Here is a 7,021-nt window from a genome sequence, read left to right on the forward strand (position 1 = left end):
GTAAAATGAAAATGGCATCAAGTTGATGCTAGCTCCCAAATCGTCAAGTGCATTTGTTTTTGTTGAATTGCCAAATTCACAAGGAAAAGTAAGGCGTCCCAGATCTCCCATCTTTGTTGGTATTCCTTCCATGACTACCGATGAACACTGTTTATTTAGAACCATCTTGGACAACTTCTCCATCTCCTTCCAATTGCTAATAAGATATTTCAAAAATTTCTTATATGTTGGCATCTTAACAATGGACTCACTGAATGGAATATTAATCAAAATCCCTTTTGCTTGTTCCAAAAATCGTCTATTTTGCTGCTATAGTAGATCTTGGTTGGATCGATATGGGTACTTGAGAGGTGGCTAATATTTCTTAACAGGAGGTTTTCAAAATCTTCTTTCAGTTCCCACGACGTGGCAATATTGCCTCTACATCGTGGCAACTGGGCAATATTGCTTTTCTTTTCTTCTTTTACTACTTTAGGCTGTTGATCGGATTACTTTTCGGTTGTTTCAAGGACCACCAAAGGCTCTATTTTCTGCATGTATTATGTGGATATAGCCATGACATGAGATTTTGGGTTTGGGTGTATGTTGCTTGGAAGTGTACCTAGTAATATTTCTTGCACAAACCTTGCTAATTCACCGACTTGTGTTTGGATGCCCAAAATAGATGCTTGTTGATTCCTACGTGTTGCATATGTGGCGTCATGTCTTCTCTCGCTTGCTTCCATGAATTTAACCAACATCGACTCAAGATTCACTTTCTTTTCGGGTTGGACTTGTTCTTTTTAGTAGAAGCCACAATTTTGTTGTTGATATTTCTCCTCCTTTTCTTTCTTGTATTCATCATATGGCTTCCATCTTGGCTTCCTCCAATCTTCATCAAACCTACCACTACTTGAATAACAAAATTGATCCTTCTTGTATCCGTTTTCATCCAAATCACAATCCTTTGTAAGATGTGGTCCACTACAATTGTTGCACCCAACTTGTAATGCGTGAATGGATTGTCCTATCGTCGTGATTCTTATATCCATAGTGTCAAGATTTGCGATTATCAAAGCAATATCATTTTGACCTCCATATTCACTTGATCTTCCTCTAGTAACATCCTCCCTTGGGTTGTGATACTCTCTTGAATGTTTTACAAATTCCTCAATAAGAGCTTTGTTAGTAGCAAGAGCTTTCTTTGTCACGGGCCCTTGGTAATCTAGAAGTTGCTTGGTGCTCACATTTATTCCATCATAAAAACGGAGATTTATTAGTGCACGTTCAAGTCATATTAAGAACAATTCTGAAGCATTCCCTTGTAACGTTCCCAAGCCTCATACAATGACTCCCCATCATATTGTTGAAAATTTTGAATATTTTTTTTCAATTTGGAAATCTTTGAAGGTGGACTAAACTGTTGAATAAACTCATTTCTTAGTTTTGCCCATGTCGTGATATCCCCAAGTGCAAGCGATTTCAACTAATCTTTTGTTGTTCCTTTAAATGTAACAAGAAGCATCCTTAGCAACACCGCATCGCGTGTAACATTTGGTACATTAAAGTAATTTGCAATTTCCAACACTTCGTCAATATGCGTGTATGCACCCTCGTGATCCTTCCCTAAGAATGGTATGTATTTGAGCATATTAAGGATGTGGCCCTTAATCTCAAACTTAGTTGCAGCAGGAATTTTAAGGGGCACAAGGCCCGACCCATTATTATCTCGCATATGCCGATTGTATTCTTACATAGTCATGTTTGCGATGTCTCACATTGTTTTGTTGGGTTCTCTTCTTATTCCTAACTAAAACAAAAACAAATAAACACATAAAAACAAAGAAAACTGAATTAAAGAAAAAACCTGAAACTGCGATTTCAACGTCATGGCGATAAGATTGCCATGTCGTGGAACCTAATAAAGCATAAAAATAACTCTTTGCGGATTTTACCCAGATAAAGGGATCGATTAACTACTAGCAATTAAATTCAACTAAAATAAGCCGTCCCCAGCAACGATGCCAAATACTTTGATGTCTTTAGAAACAATGTTTTAAAATTTACATCTTATCTAATTAACTCAACCAAAACACAATAAACAGTGTACCTAGTCGCACATTAATAAAGTAGAGTAATTAAAATTCGAACACATGGAATGAAATTTTAACAAAGAAAATAAACCTAATAATTAAACTAAATAAACAAACATTAAATGGAGGTTTTATTTGATTTTTTATGTTCAGAAAAACTGAATTAAATAACTAAATACTTCAAACCTAAGCAAACAACTAAAACCGACTTTCATTCAAGAGAAAGAGATACTTTTATTTAGCTTCGAATCCCCTTCCTCCTATGGTTATTTTCAAGCAATGGATTAATTTCAATTGGTTACCAAATTAAAAGTTACTAGTTATCATGATCAGACTAACTAGCGTATGTCAATTTATGAACTTTAACCTCGATGATCATGCAAGTTAAGTACACCAAATTGATTTTAAGATATATTTGGACTATGAATGAATAAATCTAGAATTATTAACTTATGATCAGGATAAACAATCAAGCATATATTATGATCAAATAATGCTTTTTAACTCAGTTAAGCAACTAAATTTACTACCTATACTAGGATATGGTCAATATCTAGCTCTAGCAATTTAATGATCATAAGAAAATAGGTAAACAAGTTCATGTAATCGATGATTGCTTTGATGGGTTTTGATACAAAATATAAGTTTTTTCTTCACAAAAACCACAACGGAAGGCTTATAAAAGTAACAAGTTTATATTTAGTTTATAACAAAACCAAACCAATAAGGATCCATTTATAGAGGTTAGAATGAAATTAAAAAACAACCAAAGAATGTTTTAAAATGACAAACTTTGAAGCGTTTGAAGCCACTTGGTTTTGGGGTGTTGATGAAGATAACAAAAATTCAAGAGTAGAATTTCTCTATGTGTTTCCAACATCAAGAGTAACGCACTTGGAATGATAGTGCCTCTTGTATTCTTGAATGTCTTAAGCCTTTAAGTGCTTAACTCAAATAAGCACTAAAGGAGACAACTCATGAGCGCTTCTAATCTTGAAACAATCTTCAAAAGACAACAAGAAGGGGAATAGAAGGATGTTATAGTCATGACAAGAATTTGAGACAATTTAATAGAAAAACAAGACAAAACTCATGCAAAACACTCTCTTATATACCCATGCAAAATCAACCCCATTAAATAATACAAAGTAATCACCTTACTTTAGAGGTATGGGGGACAAATGAGGGAGGTTGACAAGCAACCTCCCATACCACTCTAACTTTTGGCCATACCATTCAAAAGGGAAGGATTCTTTTATTATTTATAAACTCGAAGTTTATAAATTATAAACTTTGTCTTTAGGTAAAAGACAAAAGGGTCCAAATAGTCCAAAAGGTTGTGCATTACTTATTAATTCATACCATATGAAATAATAACTAGTTATACTCTCTTATAATTATTATTTTCACAAAACAATAATTATTCCCTAATTAAATACAATAATTGATATTGTTTATTAATAATCATATTAATAATGAATATACAAAATGTGCCAACTTGATAAATGTGTGACCCTATACGATCATATATTATTAGAAATGTCACTTAATAATGATTCTTGTGCATATAGATTCAACAATCTCTCACTTGCACAAGATTCATTATAGTCTGACATAGATAATAGATGACGGCTAGCAATGGCCTACTAAATCTAACAACATATGAAGGTTGACATCTCATCAACAGCCGATTCTAGCAGCTCTAAGCTACAATTTTTACTAAAGGTGTGGTATTAGTTATTCCTTTTTCTCAAACATCATGTTGAACATGAGATATGGATCGCAATCAATCTAATTTAGTGTTCAAGTTTGATTAAGGCCTTAGATGTCTAACTCTCAACAAATAAGAGGAACAAATCTCATCTTGACTACATACACCCATCAATGTAGTTCATGTCATACCCAACGATGGCCCCTATGACTGCCTTTTACGGAACAACGTTAAACCATGTCAAAGCACAATAATTCCTACACTTCAGGTCCTAAATATGTATCTCAGGTCTAAATACAAAGATACAACCTTGATCAAAACATCACTCTTAACTACAATCCATAAAGTGATTTTGATGTGGGTCAAGTCAAATACTTATTCTCCTAATCAAGTACCTACGAAGTTGGTAGAGCTCTTTCTATTCTCATCTCCACAAGAATCAAACAAACCACTCATATTAGTCTTACCTCATAGATGCTCCCACAACTATGAACGAGTATGGACATTTAGAATAACCTAGTTATTCAAGGATTTAAACTTGGTAATATAGAACACAACAATTATTTAATGAAAGACTCATATCGAATATAAGAACTCATTACAATATATGTTGCTTGTATTGTTCCAATATCCAAATACTAAATTTCAATCAACTACATCTACTTATATCAATAAGGCCCTGTAGCACGCTTAACTTTCATGCTTTAGCTAATGAGGTATCTTTGTTAAGTAGATTTGAAAAACTTGATTTGTATAAACTTTGCGAATACAAACATTTTCAGTTATATATATATATATATATATATATATATATATATATATATATATATATATATATATATATATATATATATATATAGAGAGAGAGAGAGAGAGAGAGAGGGGGGGGAGAGAGAGAGAAAGAAACTATTGAGAATGTATTAGATGCTTAAATATGAATTAGATACCAATACTTGCGTAATGGGATTACTCATAGTCATAATGTACTATGCATTAAGCATCTTTGTATGTGGTTCTCCAAATGACAATGTACTCTAACTCTGATGTGTAATTGTAATTAAAATCTACATGGAAACACTGTCCATGTAACTTTCTCTCCATTCATAGTGAGGACACGCCCGATTGTGATTGGGAATCATTTAAATCTAGTTTGAAGTTTAGCATATGTGAAGCAGCTTAAACATAGCATCCTTTCAAACACTCCGCCGATTAGGAATATTCCTCTAGTTCTCGCAAGCACTTTAGAATGTTCCTTTAAGTCACACGATGACTTGTTCTCAGATTATAGTTGTATCTTTGACATGCTCTAAGCATGCGACTTATTCGACCTTTATGAATAATTATGACATATATGATTAATCCAATTGAAATAGCATATGTAATACGATCATATTATCAATTTTAAAATATTGTACTAGGATTTTGAGTGCTCAAAATCACAATTTGTGGTATTTGACAAGATAACTCTCTTAGAGTCCTTTATCTTAAGCTCTTTAAGATCCTTAACAATTAATGCGATTTTACTTAATCCTTTAAGTTTCCATGATATACATATATATATATATATATATATATATATATATTCCAAGAATGAGTATGTCGACTACATATAAGACTAGGAATGTTACTGCGCTTCTACTAGCTTTGTAGAAAAACACAAGAGTCATCTTGATTTATAATTAAATTACACTATGTAGTTATCTTATAAGAAAGAAGATTTTTACTTTGAGATGTTACCTTAAATCTTGAAGGATTTTCATTCATGTATGTTTTCTCCTCTGAAAACTCACTTACTCTTTACATTCGTAATATATTGAGGAAGATAAATCAAGCCATACTTGATAATCATACATGAATGCATCTCTATGTGTTTTATTAGTTTATGATCCACTATTGAGCAAATTCAACTAAAGTTGAAAACTTGCTAGTTCCAAACTATGATGCATTTAGCTTATGGATCTTTAGCTCTTAAAGTTCCAAATTGCTCCCACTTATGAAAAGAACTTTCTAAGAACTTGTCTTCTATAATGACAATTATTGGGATTTGTAGAGCCTTCATCTTAAACAATCATTTAGGATAATCTACATAAATGCGATTAGTAGATGCTATATTGGTTAAGCTTTTTGTATAATATAAACTTTATAACTCTATACCTTTCAGATAAGGATAAACCATTACATCCTTAATCTAATGAAAGTATTTAATATACTTGTTTGGTTGAAATATATATATATATATATATATATATATATATATATATATATATATATATATATTCAATATATATTTGATGAAATTAGCATAATTCCAAAAAATTTATAAAGTAAATACTTCTTTTAAAAACATCATATAACAGACTACAACGTCTATTTTATCCTCTTAGAAAATCTTGTACTATCGACATTAAGTTAGTGGCCAGGTGACCATATCCCAATAGAAAATATGAAGGCTTCCTCGAACATCAAAAGATAGATCCAAGTGACCAGGTGATCCCGTGCCACAAGAACCACACTAATGACGAGTGAGTGTTTTTGACGGAATGAGTTGTGAATCGATTCCATAACTCCTAAGATGTTACAAGAAGACTTGATTTACAAAACTCATTTTCTTTATCACAACGAAAGGTTAATGATGATCTTGTTAAGTTGTATTTCAATCTTCACTATGAAACAATTTGAGCAAATCAAAAGTTTCAACAATAACGAATAAAAGTCGTCAGTGAAATTGACTAAGCATCTATCACCGAATCTATTCATGGATTGAAAAGATTTCATACATCACTTATGTATGATACTTAGTCAAGCCTTTTGTTCTTTAACTACTAATAGATAAATACACTTGCGAATCATCTTCCCATATAAGTAGGATTCACATATATAAAATGAATCAAACTCATTTGCCTTCAAAAATTCTATCCTTTTGAAGTTAGTATATGTGTTTCATACTGAAGGTTTGTATCGATCTGATATACTTCAAGTATAATTAACTAAGAACAAATTAACTAAACCAAATAAATAACATAAAAAGTAAAGAACATGAATTAATCACAAAGTTGTCTTTGACCAAGAAAGGGGTTATTCTCACAAAGAGAACGATTGTCAAAAAGACGGTCACTATGACGTTAACATTAGGCTTTCATCCTAATGTTGAATATTTACTAAACTAAACTAGTATATCCTTTAATCAAGGGATTGTATCTTATCTATACTAAGAACTGATCCTTATCAAAAGATTGTA

The 7,021-nt window shown here is 32.0% G+C and overlaps 1 non-coding gene across 1 annotated transcript; it reads left to right on the forward strand.

Moving 5' to 3' along the window:
- Window positions 1-1,268: 1,268 nt before the first annotated feature.
- Window positions 1,269-1,375, forward strand: LOC145118078 (small nucleolar RNA R71). The gene has a single exon (XR_013713062.1). It is a non-coding gene; the product is annotated as a small nucleolar RNA R71 (small nucleolar RNA).
- The last annotated feature ends 5,646 nt before the right edge of the window (window positions 1,376-7,021 follow it).

The sequence above is a fragment of the Lactuca virosa genome, chromosome 5 (assembly GCF_052849685.1).
Source record: "Lactuca virosa cultivar CGN04683 chromosome 5, Lactuca_virosa_CGN04683_v6, whole genome shotgun sequence".
NCBI lineage: Eukaryota > Viridiplantae > Streptophyta > Magnoliopsida > Asterales > Asteraceae > Lactuca > Lactuca virosa.